Consider the following 20,068-nt stretch of genomic DNA (forward strand, 5'->3'; position numbering starts at 1 on the left):
ACACACACACACACACACACACACACACACACACACACACACCTCACTTTACTTTGAACACCTTCAAAACACTCTCATAAATCATTGAATACTCACAAAAATACCTTTGAACATTTCCAAACAACACTGAAACACTTCCAAGTCAACATTTTGAATACTCCCAAATAAGATTTGACAGCTCTAATTTATCTACACTTACATATTTCATTAAATTACAACTCATCCCCCAAACTCCTCCCTCATTTTCCAGATTTTTACAACAGTATCACAAAAACTAACTCAGACACTTTACTTTGAACAACACCAAAAACACCATCAATTACCTTTGAATACTCCAAAAACATCATTCGAATACCTCCAAATCACCACTGAATACTCCCAGAACACCTTCATAAATACTCTTGCACATCATTTGAACACCTTCAAAAACACCTTTGAATAGTCTCAAACACCATTTGAGTACTACTAATACACCACTGAATTCAGTCAAAACACCACCAAAATCACCATAAACTAAGATCAACATCACAGACTAACACCCATTTTCACACAAATCTTCTCAAATCACTATAACCAAGACGATCCCACTCACCTCTAACTAAGATATAACATGAGTGCAAAAAAAAAAAAAAAAAAACATGAACACAATCCAAACATACACGATCACTCACAACCCACAACACCCACAACAACAACCCACTTATAACATCTCTTTTTCGGTATCTCTAGTTCGACAACAACGCCCACAACCCACAACACCCACATCCCACAACACCCACAACCCACATCACCCACACCCCACAACAACAACCCACAACTTATAACCACTTTTCAGTATCTCTAGTTCGACAACAACACCCACAACACCCACAACCCACATCACCCACACCCCACAGCACCCACAATAACAACCAACAACTTATAACCACTTTTCAGCATCTCTAGTTCGACAACAACACCCGCAACACTCACAACCCACAACACCCACAACACCCACAACCCACATCACCCACACCCAACAACAACAACCCACAACTTATAACCACTTTTCAGCATCTCTAGTTCGACAACAACACCCACAACCCACAACACCCACAACCCACAACACCCAAAACAACAACCCACTTACAACAACTTTTTTGATATCTCTAGTTCGACAACAACACCCACAACCCACAACACCCACAACCCACATCACCCACAACCCACAATTTTTTCTCGTTTTAACTAATTTCATCAGAAAAAGTCACAACAACAACCCACTTATAACATCATTTCGGTATCTCTAGTTCGACAACAACACCCACAACACCTACAACCCACAACACCCACAACCCACAACACCCCACAACACCCCACAACACCCACAACAACAACCCACTTATAACATCTTTTTTCGATATGTCTAGTTCGACAACAATACCCACAACTCTCATCACTTACCAATTTATTCACAATTTTTCCTCTTTCGATACAAATTTTTCCCCTTCTTTTAATTGAATCTTTAAATGTAATACACATTCCTCCCTACATTACTAAAATTCTAATAAAATCCTCTCCATAGTCTGTGATGATGTGGTCAGTCGTCACGTGAGGTCACAGACCCTGAGCTGCTTTGGGGATTAGTGTGGACGGTTACAAAGCATGGCTTGCTTCTGCAGTGTTTTAAAAATTGAGGTTGGAGAGTTGAAGGAGGAGGTCTTGCTTCTCCAGGAGGAGATTAGGAGGCTGAAGGTCCACCTCAATGGGTCTGGGAGAGAGTGTGAGGTGGCCGGAGTTGTGGGGAATGAGGCTTCTAGCAGCGAGGTGCAGTCTGTCTCTCACTGTGAGGAGGCTGTAGTTGGGGAGGCAGCAACGGCTACCAGCAGTGAGGTGCAGCCCAGCACCTGCTACAAGTGGCGAGTAGTTCACAGTAATGGAAGGCGCATCAGAGTAAGGAAAGTTAAGAGTGAAGATCTGAAGGTAGGAAATCGCTTCTCTGTTCTTCAGGATGAATGTACTTCAGTGGCCAGTGAAGGTAAGGGTACTACTGCCCCTGCTAATGGAGGTAAGCGCATTCTTGTGGTTGGTGACTCTCAGGTAAGATACATTGACCGTGCTTTTTGTAATAGGAATAAGAAGATGAGAGATAGAGTGTGCTTCCCTGGAGCTGGTGTTGGGGACATTGTCAACAGGCTGGATAATATCATGTCAGGTAATGGGAGCAAGCCCATTATCTGTCTCAGTGCTGGTGGAAATGATATTGGGAAGGGTAGGAGAGAAGAGCTGCTAGATAAGTACAGGTCAGCTATAGATTTCATTAAGTCTAAGGGAGGGATCCCAATCATATGTAGCATCTTGCCTAGAAGGGGAGTAGGAAATGAATGGTTGTCTAGGGCAATTGGTGTAAATTGCTGGCTAGACAGATACTGCAAGGAACTTGCAATCCCATTCATTGACAACTGGAACAACTTTTATGGCAAACATGATATGTATGCAAGGGATGGGGTACATCTCTCTGGGGCTGGGGTGGTAGCACTTGCAGACTCGATTGAGAAGGCCATTGATGAAATGCCTATGATTTTAAACTGATGGAAGATAGAGGTATGGGTGTGTGTGGGAAACAAGCAGGTTGCAACACTTGGGTTGGAAACAGTAAATGTATAAAAGGCATTCAGCATGAAGTTATAAATAAAGACAATAGATCAGGTCAGCAAACAAAGGGGGACAGCAGAGGGCAGCAAGGGACTAGCTCCCTTAAGGTTTACTATACTAATAGCAGGAGTGTAAGAAATAAGATAGATGAGCTAAGATTAATTGCAAGTGCAGGAAACATAGATATTATTGCTATAACAGAGACCTGGCTCAATCTGAAAGATAGAGAGATGCCCTCTGAATGTCACATACAAGGCTATAAATTATTCCACACTGACAGGGTCAACAGGAAAGGTGGTGGAGTAGCGATGTATGTCAGAGACAATTTAAATTGTTGTGTTAGACAAGATATTAAATTAGAAGCGTCAGCCACTGAATCTGTTTGGTTACAGCTTCTCGAGGGCCGAGAAAAACTAATTTTGGGTGTGATTTACAGGGCCCCAAATCTTGATAGGGAGTGCAGTAAACTTCTATGGGACGAAATTCGTAAGGCATCTACATACGAAAATGTTGTGCTAATGGGAGATTTCAACTATAGACAGATTGACTGGAGCAATTTGACAGGAAATTTAGAGTCAGGTGACTTTCTTGATACGATCCAGGATTGTTTTTTAAAACAGTTTGTGACAGAGCCAACTAGGGGAAATAACCTCCTTGACTTGGTTCTTGCCAGTAGGGAAACACTAATTAATAATCTTGAGGTTAATGATGAGCTTGGGGAAAGTGATCACAAATCACTCAGTTTTAATATATCATGGAATTCCCCTAATAATGGCAATCAAGTCTCCGTCCCTGACTTTCGCTTGGCTGATTTCATAGGACTGAAAAATTACTTAGGTGGGCTGAACTGGAATGACCTGACTAAGGGTCAGGTAGGTGGTGATGGTTGCCGATATGATGCTTTCCAGGGCATAGTTCTAGCTGCTCAGTCAAATTATGTTCCAAATAGGGAAATCAGATCAAACAAAAATGATCCTAAATGGATGAACAATAGATTAAAATATCTGATTGGTCAAAAGAGAGGCATATATAGGCTAATCAAAAGAGGAGAGGGGCAATTGAGAAATCGATATATTCAGTTAAAGAGAGAAATAAAAAAGGGAATTAGAAAAGCAAAAAGAGATTATGAGGTTAAAGTTGCAAGAGAATCGAAGACTAACCCAAAAGGATTCTTTCAGGTATACAGAAGTAAGATCAGGGACAAGATAGGCCCACTCAAAAGTTCCTCGGGTCAGCTCACTGACAGTGATAAGGAAATGTGTAGAATTTTTAACACATACTTCCTCTCAGTTTTTACACAGGAGGATACCAGCGATATTCCAGTAATGATAAATTATGTAGAACAGGACGATAATAAACTGTGCACTATTAGGGTCACAAGTGACATGGTCCTTAGGCAAATAGATAAATTAAAACCTAACAAATCCCCAGGCCCTGATGAACTGTATGCAAGGGTTCTAAAGGAATGTAAAGAGGAGCTTAGCACACCTTTGGCTAATCTTTTCAACATATCACTACAAACTGGCATGGTGCCAGATAAGTGGAAAATGGCAAATGTGATACCTATTTTCAAAACAGGTGACAGGTCCTTAGCTTCGAACTATAGACCAATAAGCCTAACCTCCATAGTGGGAAAATTTATGGAATCAATAATTGCCGAGGCAGTTCGTAGCCACCTTGAAAAGCATAAATTAATCAACGAATCTCAGCATGGTTTTACAAAGGGGCGTTCCTGCCTTACGAATTTATTAACTTTTTTCACTAAGGTATTTGAGGAGGTAGATCATGGTAATGAATATGATATTGTGTATATGGACTTCAGTAAGGCTTTTGACAGGGTCCCACATCAGAGACTATTGAGGAAAATTAAAGCACATGGAATAGGAGGAGAAATTTTTTCCTGGATAGAGGCATGGTTGACAAATAGGCAGCAGAGAGTTTGCATAAATGGGGAGAAATCAGAGTGGGGAAGTGTCACGAGCGGTGTTCCACAGGGGTCAGTGTTGGGCCCCCTGCTGTTCACAATCTACATAAACGACATAGATGAGGGCATAAAGAGCGACATCGGCAAGTTTGCCGATGACACCAAAATAGGCCGTCGAATTCATTCTGACGAGGACATTCGAGCACTCCAGGAAGATTTGAATACACTGATGCAGTGGTCGGAGAAGTGGCAGATGCAGTTTAATATAGACAAATGCAAAGTTCTAAATGTTGGACAGGACAATAACCATGCCACATATAAACTAAATAATGTAGATCTTAATATTACGGATTGCGAAAAAGATTTAGGAGTTCTGGTTAGCAGTAATCTGAAACCAAGACAGTGCATAAGTGTTCGCAATAAAGCTAATAGAATCCTTGGCTTCATATCAAGAAGCATAAATAATAGGAGTCCTCAGGTTGTTCTTCAACTCTATACATCCTTGGTTAGGCCTCATTTAGATTATGCTGCACAGTTTTGGTCACCTTATTACAGAATGGATATAAATTCTCTGGAAAATGTACAAAGGAGGATGACAAAGTTGATCCCATGTATCAGAAACCTTCCCTATGAGGATAGACTAAGGGCCCTGAATCTGCACTCTCTAGAAAGACGTAGAATTAGGGGGGATATGATTGAGGTGTATAAATGGAAGACAGGAATAAATAAAGGGGATGTAAATAGTGTGCTGAAAATATCTAGCCTAGACAGGACTCGCAGCAATGGTTTTAAGTTGGAAAAATTCAGATTCAGGAAGGATATAGGTAAGTACTGGTTTGGTAATAGAGTTGTGGATGAGTGGAACAAACTCCCAAGTACCGTTATAGAGGCCAGAACGTTGTGTAGCTTTAAAAATAGGTTGGATAAATACATGAGTGGATGTGGGTGGGTGTGAGTTAGACCTGATAGCTTGTGCTACCAGGTCGGTTGCCGTGTTCCTCCCTTAAGTCAATGTGACCTGACCTGACTAGGTTGGGTGCATTGGCTTAAGCCGGTAGGAGACTTGGACCTGCCTCACATGGGCCAGTAGGCCTTCTGCAGTGTTCCTTCGTTCTTATGTTCTTATGTTCTTATACCCATCTCCTTGTATCCACATAAATTGATAATATACTCACAACAACTAATCATCTCACTACCCAACTACTGCGACATGTTTCTACACCCTCCATTCTTTTCCAATGCATCATAACTTTTCACTTCTATAATTTCTTTTAAAATATTCACACATTACCTTTATTTTCAGTAAAATCACCCCCCCCCATATTTCATTAAATTTCTAATACAACCCTCCCCAAACCCCTCTCCATCTCACCCATATTTCTTCACATCCACTCACCAGTCTCCCAACACACCTCTTCAAAACAAACACAAAAATCACATTTCGCATCCACAAATGCATCTCATCACCCATCTCAAATCCACTAAAATCACTGTAACCAAGTTATTCACAAAATTCTATGACCACCTAACACACACAGACAACTCACTTTACTTTGAACACTACCAAAAACACCATCAATTACCATTGAATACTCCAAAAACATCATTTGAACACCCCCCCAAATCATCACTGAATACTCCCAGAACACCTTCAAAAATACTCTTGCACATGATTTGAACACCATCAAAAACATCATCAAACCCATTTGAATACTCCCAAATACACCACTGAATTCAGTCAAAACACCACCAAAATCACCATAAACTAAGATCAACATTTATATATGAATATTCCAAAAACATCATCAAAGTCCTTTGAATACTACCAAAACACCACTGAATACTGCCCAAACTCTACTAAAAATCACCAGAAACTAAGATCAACACCACCAACTAACACCCATTTTATAGAAATCCCCTCAAATCACTATAACCAAGACGATCCCACTCACCTCAGACTATTATATAACATGAACGCAAAACAAAAAAAAACATTCTCATAAAACATTTGAATACTCACAAAAAAAACACCTTTGAACATTTCCAAAGAACACCGAAACACTTACAGCAGGATCACCACCAACTGAAAACATAACATGTACACACACAAAAAAAAACTAAGACATCCATCAACTATCATCAATGACCACTCATTTTTATAAACATTCGCACAAAAATTCACAATCACCAACACCATACAATATCTAATACACTCCTCTCACTACCACCAACACATACCAGCACAAACAGGGATACCTCCCATGACATCATACTCCATCCTGTGTTTACTTGACGACGTCACACCCCACTTTTACTTCATTTAACTTATTGAGAGGAAGCTACTTGTTTCAACCTGTTATATCTCCAATATCTAAGATCACCACAATCAAGACGTTTACCAAATTCTATAACCCCACCACTAAGATCACACATTTTTTGTACACATTCTCTTAAAACATCATCATAACGAAGATCACTAAAACTATCTATATTTTTACTAAGATCACGTAACATTTTGTCTTCTCTAACTCACCCACCAATTTACATTCTCATTCACACTTACACATTTCATTAACCGAAATTACATCTCATCCACCAAACTCCTCCCTCATTCTCCAGACTTTACAACATTAGCACACAAAAAAAACTAACTCATACACTTAAAACATGAGACATTACCATAACTAACACACTGACTAGCTTTGAACCAACTCTGAACAACACCAAAACACCACTGAACATCTTCAAAAAATATTCTCCACGTCATTTGAACACCTTCAAAAGCACCTCCGAATACTCCCAAAACACTACTGATTACTACCAAATCACCACTGAATACTACCAAAACACCGTCAAAATCACCAGAAACTAAGTTTAACATCACCATCTAACACTCTTTTTATAGAAATCCCCTCAAATCACTTTAACCAAGAACTCCCTCCCCATGGGCGCATAAAAAAAAAAAAAGCATGAACACAAACCTAATACACAAACACCTAGTACATGATCACCATCAACTGAAAACATATCTTGTACACACATAAATCTAAGACAACCACCATCAACAAACGCCCATATTTACTTACCTCAAAAACCACTAATACCTCAGAAAACACTCATTTCTTATAAACATTCACACAAAAAAAATAATGTTTGACAATATCTAAGCGCACTCACCTCACTACCACCAACACACGATGTCACACCCCACAGGACCGGCGAGGTCACCTCCAGTGACGTCACACTCCCATCTGTGTTTACTTGGTAATCACATCACACCCAACCCACCTTGTTTCAACCTGTTGTACCCACAATATCTAAGAACACTATAACCAAGACGATTACCAGATTTTATGACCCCACCACTAAGATCACAGAAATCACTCATTTTTTTTATAAACATTCACACAAAAATCACGATCACCAATTCCATATCATGTTTACCATCATCTATCAACACTCTTCACCAAGATCACCAAAAATCTAAGATCATTCATCTCAAAACTACTATGATCACTGAAAACACTTATTTTTTAAACATTCGCACAAAAATAAGACATACACAAAAATACCGCGACACTTCCACCAACATCTATAACATAACATGAGCACTATAACATATCTTCACCACCAAAAATAAAAATAATACACAGACACCCACAACTTATACATTTCAATCGCAAATTTAAGACATGAGACATACACACCAAATCTAAGACATTCACCTCCAACTAAGACATACAAATCTTAACTAAGACATACACCAAAACTTGTAATTGACATATTGACAATAAATATAAGACATAAGCACAAAAAAATTTACCATGTCATGAGACATTACCAGAACTAAGTCACACACCTCCAACTAATACACAATCACTTTACTAAGTTCATGTTAACTATTCATCAACAAAAAATATTAATACAATTTACCCACCAAATTTATGTCTAAACATAAAATTGTTTTACACATTTTTTTCTCAAACTGAATATTCATACCACATTTATCATTTCTCATCTATGTTACATATCACATTTCTCACCCTCATCATCCCTAAAACATCCTTTCTTATTCATCCGTATATCACCAAGAGATATTTTATCCCGACGAGCCATCACGACGTAGGAGCCAGAGCAACCACCACTCCAACACCTCCTACTACACTCTGGCTCCTAGTGTCGTGATGGCTCGTCGGGATAAAATATCTCTTGGTGATATACGGATGAATAAGAAAGGATGTTTTAGGGATGATGAGGGTGAGAAATGTGATATGTAACATAGATGAGAAATGATAAATGTGGTATGAATATTCAGTTTGAGAAAAAATGTGTAAAACAATTTTATGTTTAGACATAAATTTGGTGGGTAAATTGTATTAATATTTTTTGTTGATGAATAGTTAACATGAACTTAGTAAAGTGATTGTGTATTAGTTGGAGGTGTGTGACTTAGTTCTGGTAATGTCTCATGACATGGTAAATTTTTTTGTGCTTATGTCTTATATTTATTGTCAATATGTCAATTACAAGTTTTGGTGTATGTCTTAGTTAAGATTTGTATGTCTTAGTTGGAGGTGAATGTCTTAGATTTGGTGTGTATGTCTCATGTCTTAAATTTGCGATTGAAATGTATAAGTTGTGGGTGTCTGTGTATTATTTTTATTTTTGGTGGTGAAGATATGTTATAGTGCTCATGTTATGTTATAGATGTTGGTGGAAGTGTCGCGGTATTTTTGTGTATGTCTTATTTTTGTGCGAATGTTTAAAAAATAAGTGTTTTCAGTGATCATAGTAGTTTTGAGATGAATGATCTTAGATTTTTGGTGATCTTGGTGAAGAGTGTTGATAGATGATGGTAAACATGATATGGAATTGGTGATCGTGATTTTTGTGTGAATGTTTAAAAAAATAAGTGTTTTCAGTGATCATAGTAGTTTTGAGATGAATGATCTTAGATTTTTGGTGATCTTGGTGAAGAGTGTTGATAGATGATGGTAAACATGATATGGAATTGGTGATCGTGATTTTTGTGTGAATGTTTATAAAAAAAATGAGTGATTTCTGTGATCTTAGTGGTGGGGTTATAAAATCTGGTAATCGTCTTGGTTATAGTGTTCTTAGATATTGTGGGTACAACAGGTTGAAACAAGGTGGGTTGGGTGTGATGTGACTACCAAGTAAACACAGATGGGAGTGTGACGTCACTGGAGGTGACCTCGCCGGTCCTGTGGGGTGTGACATCGTGTGTTGGTGGTAGTGAGGTGAGTGCGCTTAGATATTGTCAAATATGATTTTTTTTGTGTGAATGTTTATATGAAATGAGTGTTTTCTGAGGTATTAGTGGTTTTTGAGGTAAGTAAATATGGGCGTTTGTTGATGGTGGTTGTCTTAGATTTATGTGTGTACAAGATATGTTTTCAGTTGATGGTGATCATGTACTAGGTGTTTGTGTATTAGGTTTGTGTTCATGCTTTTTTTTTTTTATGCACCCATGGGGAGGGAGTTCTTGGTTAAAGTGATTTGAGGGGATTTCTATAAAAAGGGTGTTAGATGGTGATGTTAAACTTAGTTTCTGGTGATTTTGACGGTGTTTTGGTAGTATTCAGTGGTGATTTGGTAGTAATCAGTAGTGTTTTGGGAGTATTCGGAGGTGTTTTTGAAGGTGTTCAAATGACTTGCAGAGTATTTTTTGAAGATGTTCAGTGGTGTTTTGGTGTTCAGAGTTGGTTCAAAGCTAGTCAGTGTGTTAGTTATGGTAATGTCTCATGTTATAAGTGTATGAGTTAGTTTTTTTGTGTGTGCTAATGTTGTAAAGTCTGGAGAATGAGGGAGGAGTTTGGTGGATGAGATGTAATTTCGGTAAATGAAATGTGTAAGTGTGAATGAGAATGTAAATTGGTGGGTGAGTTAGAGAAGACAAAATGTTACGTGATCTTAGTAAAAATATAGATAGTTTTAGTGATCTTCGTTATGATGATGTTTTAAGAGAATGTGTACAAAAAATGTGTGATCTTAGTGGTGGGGTTATAGAATTTGGTAAACGTCTTGATTGTGGTGATCTTAGATATTGGAGATATAACAGGTTGAAACAAGTAGCTTCCTCTCAATAAGTTAAATGAAGTAAAAGTGGGGTGTGACGTCACGTAAACACAGGATGAAGTGTGATGTCATGGGAGGTATCCCTGTTTGTGCTGGTATGTGTTGGTGGTAGTGAGAGGAGTGTATTAGATATTGTATGGAGTTGGTGATTGTGAATTTTTGTGCGAATGTTTATAAAAATGAGTGGTCATTGATGATAGTTGATGGATGTCTTAGTTTTTTTTTTTTTTTTGTGTGTGTACATGTTATGTTTTCAGTTGGTGGTGATCCTGCTGTAAGTGTTTCGGTGTTCTTTGGAAATGTTCAAAGGTGTTTTTTTTGTGAGTATTCAAATGTTTTATGAGTGTTTTTTTTTTCGTTCATGTTATATAATAGTCTGAGGAGAGTGGGATCGTCTTGGTTATAGCGATTTGAGGGGATTTCTATAAAATGGGTGTTAGTTGGTGGTGTTGATCTTAGTTTCTGGTGATTTTTAGTAGAGTTTGGGCAGTATTCAGTGGTGTTTTGGTAGTATTCAAAGGACTTTGATGATGTTTTTGGAATATTCATATATAAATGTTGATCTTAGTTTATGGTGATTTTGGTGGTGTTTTGACTGAATTCAGTGGTGTATTTGGGAGTATTCAAATGGGTTTGATGATGTTTTTGATGGTGTTCAAATCATGTGCAAGAGTATTTTTGAAGGTGTTCTGGGAGTATTCAGTGATGATTTGGGGAGGTGTTCAAATGATGTTTTTGGAGTATTCAATGGTAATTGATGGTGTTTTTGGTAGTGTTCAAAGTAAAGTGAGTTGTCTGTGTGTGTTAGGTGGTCATAGAATTTTGTGAATAACTTGGTTACAGTGATTTTAGTGGATTTGAGATGGGTGATGAGATGCATTTGTGGATGTGAAATGTGATTTTTGTGTTTGTTCTGAAGAGGTGTGTTGGGAGACTGGTGAGTGGATGTGAAGAAATGTGGGTGAGATGGAGAGGGGTTTGGGGAGGGTTGTATTAGAAATTTAATGAAATATGGGGGGGGGAGGGTGATTTTACTGAAAATAAAGGTAATGTGTGAATATTTTAAAAGAAATTATAGAAGTGAAAAGTTATGATGCATTGGAAAAGAATGGAGGGTGTAGAAACATGTCGCAGTAGTTGGGTAGTGAGATGATTAGTTGTTGTGAGTATATTATCAATTTATGTGGATACAAGGAGATGGGTATGGAGAGGATTTTATTAGAATTTTAGTAATGTAGGGAGGAATGTGTATTACATTTTAAGATTCAATTAAAAGAAGGGGAAAAATTTGTATCGAAAGAGGAAAAATTGTGAATAAATTGGTAAGTGATGAGAGTTGTGGGTATTGTTGTCGAACTAGACATATCGAAAAAAGATGTTATAAGTGGGTTGTTGTTGTGGGTGTTGTGGGATGTTGTGGGTTGTAGGTGTTGTGGGTGTTGTCGAACTAGAGATACCGAAAAGATGTTATAAGTGGGTTGTTGTTGTGACTTTCTGATGAAATTAGTTAAAACGAGAAAAAGTTGTGGGTTGTGGGTGTTGTTGTCGAACTAGAGATACCGAAAAGATGTTATAAGTGGGTCGTTGTTGTGACTTTTTCTGATGAAATTAGTTAAAACGAGAAAAAATTGTGGTTGTGGGTGATGTGGGTTGTGGGTGTTGTGGGTTGTGGGTGTTGTTGTCGAACTAGAGATATCAAAAAAGTTGTTATAAGTGGGTTGTTGTTGTGGGTGTTGTGGGCTGTGGGTGTTGTTGAACTAGAGATGCTGAAAAGTGGTTATAAGTTGTGGGTTGTTGTTGTGGGTGTTGTGGGGTGTGGGTGATGTGGGTTGTGGGTATTGAGGGTTGTGGGTGTTGTGGGTTGTGGGTGTTGTGGGTTGTGGGTGTTGTCGAACTAGAGATATCAAAAAAGTTGTTACAAGTGGGTTGTTGTTGTGGGTGTTGTGGGCTGTGGGTGTTGTTGAACTAGAGATGCTGAAAAGTGGTTATAAGTTGTGGGTTGTTGTTGTGGGTGTTGTGGGGTGTGGGTGATGTGGGTTGTGGGTGTTGTGGGTTGTGGGTGTTGTGGGTTGTGGGTGTTGTTGTCGAACTAGAGATGCTGAAAAGTGGTTATAAGTTGTGGATTGTTGTGGGTGTTGTGGGGTGTGGGTGATGTGGGTTGTGGGTGTTGTTGTCGAACTAGAGATACCGAAAAAGAGATGTTATAAGTGGGTTGTTGTTGTGGGTGTTGTGGGGTGTGGGTGATCGTGTGTGTTTGGATTGTGTTCATGTTTTTTTTTGCACTCATGTTATATCTTAGTTAGATTTGAGTGGGATCGTCTTGGTTTTAGAGATTTGAGAGGATTTGTGTGAAAATGGGTGTTAGTCTGTGATGTTGATCTTAGTTTATGGTGATTTTGGTGGTGTTTTGACTGAATTCAGTGGTGTATTAGTAGTACTCAAATGGTGTTTGAGACTATTCAAAGGTGTTTTTGAAGGTGTTCAAATGATGTGCAAGAGTATTTATGAAGGTGTTCTGGGAGTATTCAGTGGTGATTTGGAGGTATTCGAATGATGTTTTTGGAGTATTCAAAGGTAATTGATGGTGTTTTTGGTGTTGTTCAAAGTAAAGTGTCTGAGTTAGTTTTTGTGATACTGTTGTAAAAATCTGGAGAATGAGGGAGGAGTTTGGGGGATGAGTTGTAATTTAATGAAATATGTAAGCGTAGATAAATTAGAGCTGTCAAATCTTATTTGGGAGTATTCAAAATGTTGACTTGGAAGTGTTTCAGTGTTGTTTGGAAATGTTCAAAGGTATTTTTGTGAGTATTCAATGATTTATGAGAGTGTTTTGAAGGTGTTCAAAGTAAAGTGAGGTGTGTGTGTGTGTGTGTGTGTGTGTGTGTGTGTGTGTGTGTGTGTGTGTGTGTGTGTGTGTGTGTGTGTGTGTGTGCATATTAACTTCGTAATATGTAAAATTGCGACTAGTGAATTTATCGAAAAGTGGTTGTAAGTGTTGTGGTGACTTTTTCTGATGAAATAGTTAAAACGAGAAAAATGTCTAGACTTGTGTTGTATTTTGTAAAGAAATTGTGGATTGTTGTGGGTATTAACGAAAAAATGTGGAATTATTTGGGTTATCCTGGGTTAAGAGTGAAAATGTTTTCCCTATGTTGTATATGAAATGCATTGGTTGTATAATAAATAGTGTTATCCTGCATTTTAAGTTAATGTCTGCTCGACAAGATTCAGCCTGTGTGTGCGGTCATCACGTGACGTCACTGACATAGGGGGAAGTCGACAAGATTCAGCCTGTATGTGTGAGGTCATCACGTGACGTCACTGACCGCCGAGTAAACACAGGTGGGGTGACGTCACACTTGTTTAGACCTGTAGTAAGAGAAAGTACCATGCCCCATAGGAGGAGTTCATTTGAATGCTTACCCCCAGAGGGGAGAATCCAAAAACTTGATCCAAGGAGATGGAGTCTTGGTATTATCGAGAAAACTTGATCCAAGGAGATGGAGTCTTTGTATTATCGAAAAAACCTTGATCCAAGGAGATGGAGACTTGGTATTATCGAGAAAACCTTGATCCAAGGAATTGGAGCAGGGAATTTGGGATGCAAGTGGGAGTCCATTTTGAATGCTTACCCCCAGAGGGGGGAATCCAAAAAACTTGATCCGAGATCATAAGAAAATGAAATTCAAAAAAAACATTGGGATGGGGGTGAAAATGGGAGGGGGAACCTCAAAAATTTGATCCGAGGAGATCATAAGAAAATGAAATTCAAAAAAAAAATTCAAAAAAAAATCGGAAAAAAATTCGGGGCTCTGGGGCGATCCGGACAACGCTGCAGAAGGCACAGCAGAAGGCGCGGGCAGGCGCGAGGGCACAGCGGGCGGGCGCGAGGGCGGGGGCGGGTGGGGGGCGCTGGTGGGGGGGGTCTCGAGGGCGAGGTGGTCTCGAGGGCGAGGTGGTCTCGAGGGTGAGGTGGTCTCGAGGGCGAGGTCAAGGTCATTAGCATATAGGTGTGAAAAGGAGTCTGCTCAGGAAAGGGAGCCCCTCAGGAAAAGGAGCCACTCAGGCGCAGCCCTTTTCAGGAGGAGCCACTCAGGAAGATACCGCTCTGTAGAAGGAGCCACTGAGCCGCCTTCAGCACTACTTACATATATATATATATATATATATATATATATATATATATATATATATTAAGAAAAAGAGGATAAATAAGTATACACGATATGATGTAGGGCGAAATGACAGTAGTTTGTTGGATTATGTATTGGTAGATAAAAGACTGTTGAGTAGACTTCAGGATGTACATGTTTATAGAGGGGCCACAGATATATCAGATCACTTTCTAGTTGTAGCTACACTGAGAGTAAAAGGTAGATGGGATACAAGGAGAATAGAAGCATCAGGGAAGAGAGAGGTAAAGGTTTATAAACTAAAAGAGGAGGCAGTTAGGGTAAGATATAAACAGCTATTGGAGGATAGATGGGCTAATGAGAGCATAGGCAATGGGGTCGAAGAGGTATGGGGTAGGTTTAAAAATGTAGTGTTAGAGTGTTCAGCAGAAGTTTGTGGTTACAGGAAAGTGGGTGCAGTAGGGAAGAGGAGCGATTGGTGGAATGATGATGTAAAGAGAGTAGTAAGGGAGAAAAAGTTAGCATATGAGAAGTTTTTACAAAGTAGAAGTGATGCAAGGAGGGAAGAGTATATGGAGAAAAAGAGAGAAGTTAAGAGAGTGGTGAAGCAATGTAAAAAGAGAGCAAATGAGAGAGTGGGTGAGATGTTATCAACAAATTTTGTTGAAAATAAGAAAAAGTTTTGGAGTGAGATTAACAAGTTAAGAAAGCCTAGAGAACAAATGGATTTGTCTGTTAAAAATAGGAGAGGAGAGTTATTAAATGGAGAGTTAGAGGTATTGGGAAGATGGAAGGAATATTTTGAGGAATTGTTAAATGTTGATGAAGATAGGGAAGCTGTGATTTCGTGTATAGGGCAAGGAGGAATAACATCTTGTAGGAGTGAGGAAGAGCCAGTTGTGAGTGTGGGGGAAGTTCGTGAGGCAGTAGGTAAAATGAAAGGGGGTAAGGCAGCCGGGATTGATGGGATAAAGATAGAAATGTTAAAAGCAGGTGGGGATATAGTTTTGGAGTGGTTGGTGCAATTATTTAATAAATGTATGGAAGAGGGTAAGGTACCTAGGGATTGGCAGAGAGCATGCATAGTTCCTTTGTATAAAGGCAAGGGGGATAAAAGAGAGTGCAAAAATTATAGGGGGATAAGTCTGTTGAGTGTACCTGGTAAAGTGTATGGTAGAGTTATAATTGAAAGAATTAAGAGTAAGACGGAGAATAGGATAGCAGATGAACAAGGAGGCTTTAGGAAAGGTAGGGGGTGTGTGGACCAGGTGTTTACAGTGAAACATATAAGTGAACAGTATTTAGATAAGGCTAAAGAGGTCTTTGTGGCATTTATGGATTTGGAAAAGGCGTATGACAGGGTGGATAGGGGGGCAATGTGGCAGATGTTGCAAGTGTATGGTGTAGGAGGTAGGTTACTGAAAGCAGTGAAGAGTTTTTACGAGGATAGTGAGGCTCAAGTTAGAGTATGTAGGAAAGAGGGAAATTTTTTCCCAGTAAAAGTAGGCCTTAGACAAGGATGTGTGATGTCACCGTGGTTGTTTAATATATTTATAGATGGGGTTGTAAGAGAAGTAAATGCGAGGGTCTTGGCAAGAGGCGTGGAGTTAAAAGATAAAGAATCACACACAAAGTGGGAGTTGTCACAGCTGCTCTTTGCTGATGACACTGTGCTCTTGGGAGATTCTGAAGAGAAGTTGCAGAGATTGGTGGATGAATTTGGTAGGGTGTGCAAAAGAAGAAAATTAAAGGTGAATACAGGAAAGAGTAAGGTTATGAGGATAACAAAAAGATTAGGTGATGAAAGATTGAATATCAGATTGGAGGGAGAGAGTATGGAGGAGGTGAACGTATTCAGATATTTGGGAGTGGACGTGTCAGCGGATGGGTCTATGAAAGATGAGGTGAATCATAGAATTGATGAGGGAAAAAGAGTGAGTGGTGCACTTAGGAGTCTGTGGAGACAAAGAACTTTGTCCTTGGAGGCAAAGAGGGGAATGTATGAGAGTATAGTTTTACCAACGCTCTTATATGGGTGTGAAGCGTGGGTGATGAATGTTGCAGCGAGGAGAAGGCTGGAGGCAGTGGAGATGTCATGTCTGAGGGCAATGTGTGGTGTGAATATAATGCAGAGAATTCGTAGTTTGGAAGTTAGGAGGAGGTGCGGGATTACCAAAACTGTTGTCCAGAGGGCTGAGGAAGGGTTGTTGAGGTGGTTCGGACATGTAGAGAGAATGGAGCGAAACAGAATGACTTCAAGAGTGTATCAGTCTGTAGTGGAAGGAAGGCGGGGTAGGGGTCGGCCTAGGAAGGGTTGGAGGGAGGGGGTAAAGGAGGTTTTGTGTGCGAGGGGCTTGGACTTCCAGCAGGCATGCGTGAGCGTGTTTGATAGGAGTGAATGGAGACAAATGGTTTTTAATACTTGACGTGCTGTTGGAGTGTGAGCAAAGTAACATTTATGAAGGGATTCAGGGAAACCGGCAGGCCGGACTTGAGTCCTGGAGATGGGAAGTACAGTGCCTGCACTCTGAAGGAGGGGTGTTAATGTTGCAGTTTAAAAACTGTAGTGTAAAGCACCCTTCTGGCAAGACAGTGATGGAGTGAATGATGGTGAAAGTTTTTCTTTTTCGGGCCACCCTGCCTTGGTGGGAATCGGCCGGTGTGATAATAATAAAAAAATATATATATATATATATATATATATATATATATATATATATATATATATATATATATATATATATATATATATATATATATATATATTTTTACCACCCCATCTTTATATATATATATATATATATATATATATATATATATATATATATATATATATATATATATATATATAATGTATATATATATAATTTTTTTTTCTTTCAACAAACCGGCTGTATCCCACCAAGGCAGGGTTTACCTGGAGTTTACCTGGAGAGAGTTCCGGGGGTCAACGCCCCCGCGGCCCGGTCTGTGACCAGGCCTCTTTAGGTCAGTGTCCCAGGATGCGACCCACACCAGTCGACTAACACCCAGGTACCCATTTTACTGATGGGGAACATAGAAACAGGTGGAAAGAAACACGTCCAATGTTTCTACTCTGGCTGGGAATCGAACCCAGGCCCTCACCGTGTGAAGCGAGAGCGTTAACCACCAGGCCACCAGAGGGTGACCCAAAAAGAAAAACGAAAGTTTGTCTTTTTAACTTTAGTAATGTATACAGGAGGAAGAGTTACTAGCCCCTTGCTCCCAGCATTTTAGTCGACTCTTACAACACGCATTGCTTACGGAGGAAGAATTCTGTTCCACTTTCTCATGGAGATAAGAGAAAATAAACAAGAACAAGAACTAGTAATAATAATAGTAATAATAATAATAATTTTCTTTTCTACAAGTACATGTGCAAGGTATACAGGTCTAGCTGACAGCAGTGACATACTACTGGTTAGAAAGCCGCTCGTTATGTCGAGCGATGCGACCCATACCAGTCCACTAACACTCAGGTACCCATTTTACTGATGGATGAACATGGACAACCTATGTAAGGAAACACGTCCAATGTTTCCACTCCTTCATCGAGAATCGAACCCGGACCCTCACCGCGTGAAGAAAGATAGGAAAATAGAAGAAAACCCAGAGGGGTGTGTATATAAGTGCTTGTACATGTATGTATAGTGTGACCTAAGTGTAAGTAGAAGTAGCAAGACATACCAGATACCTTGCATGTTTGAGACAGAAAAAAAGACAGCAGCAATCCTACCACCTTTAAAGCAATTACAGGTTCCCGTTTTACACTCACTTGGCAGGACGGTAGTACCTCCCTGAGCGGTTGCTGTCTACCAGCCTACTACCACAGGACGGTAGTACCTCCCTGGGTGGTTGCTGTCTACCGACCTACTACCACAGGACGGTAGTACCTCCCTGGGTGGTTGCTGTCTACCAACCTACTACCACAGGACGGTAGTACCTCCCTGGGTGGTTGCTGTCTACCAGCCTACTACCACAGGACGGTAGTACCTCCCTGGGTGGTTGCTGTCTACCAACCTACTACCACAGGACGGTAGTACCTCCCTGGGTGGTTGCTGTCTACCAACCTACTACCACAGGACGGTAGTACCTCCCTGGGTGGTTGCTGTCTACCAGCCTACTACCACAGGACGGTAGTACCTCCCTGGGTGGTTGCTGTCTACCAACCTACTACCACAGGACGGTAGTACCTCCCTGGGTGGTTGCTGTCTACCAGCCTACTACCACAGGACGGTAGTACCTCCCTGGGTGGTTGCTGTCTACCAACCTACTACCACAGGACGGTAGTACCTCCCTGGGTGGTTGCTGTCTACCAGCCTACTACCACAGGACGGTAGTACCTCCATGGGTGGTTGCTGTCTACCAACCTACTACCACAGGACGGTAGTACCTCCCTGGGTGGTTGCTGTCTACCAGCCTACTACCACAGGACGGTAGTACCTCCCTGGGTGGTTGCTGTCTACCAACCTACTACCACAGGACGGTAGTACCTCCCTGGGTGGTTGCTGTCTACCAGCCTACTACCACAGGACGGTAGTACCTCCCTGGGTGGTTGCTGTCTACCAGCCTACTACCACAGGACGGTAGTACCTCCCTGGGTGGTTGCTGTCTACCAGCCTACTACCACAGGACGGTAGTACCTCCCTGGGTGGTTGCTGTCTACCGACCTACTACCACAGGACGGTAGTACCTCCCTGGGTGGTTGCTGTCTACCAACCTACTACCACAGGACGGTAGTACCTCCCTGGGTGGTTGCTGTCTACCGACCTACTACCACAGGACGGTAGTACCTCCCTGGGTGGTTGCTGTCTACCGACCTACTACCACAGGACGGTAGTACCTCCCTGGGTGGTTGCTGTCTACCGACCTACTACCACAGGACGGTAGTACCTCCCTGAGCGGTTGCTGTCTACCAGCCTACTACCACAGGACGGTAGTACCTCCCTGGGTGGTTTCTGTCTACTGACCTACTACCACAGGACGGTAGTACCTCCCTGGGTGGTTGCTGTCTACCGACCTACTACCACAGGACGGTAGTACCTCCCTGGGTGGTTGCTGTCTACAGACCTACTACCACAGGACGGTAGTACCTCCCTGGGTGGTTGCTGTCTACCGACCTACTACCACAGGAGGGTAGTACCTCTCTGCGTGGTTGCTGTCTACCAACCTACTACCACAGGACGGTAGTACCTCTCTGGGTGGTTGCTGTCTACCAACCTACCACCACAGGACGGTAGTACCTCTCTGGGTGGTT

The sequence above is a fragment of the Cherax quadricarinatus genome, chromosome 7 (assembly GCF_038502225.1).
Source record: "Cherax quadricarinatus isolate ZL_2023a chromosome 7, ASM3850222v1, whole genome shotgun sequence".
Taxonomy (NCBI): Eukaryota; Metazoa; Arthropoda; class Malacostraca; order Decapoda; family Parastacidae; genus Cherax; species Cherax quadricarinatus.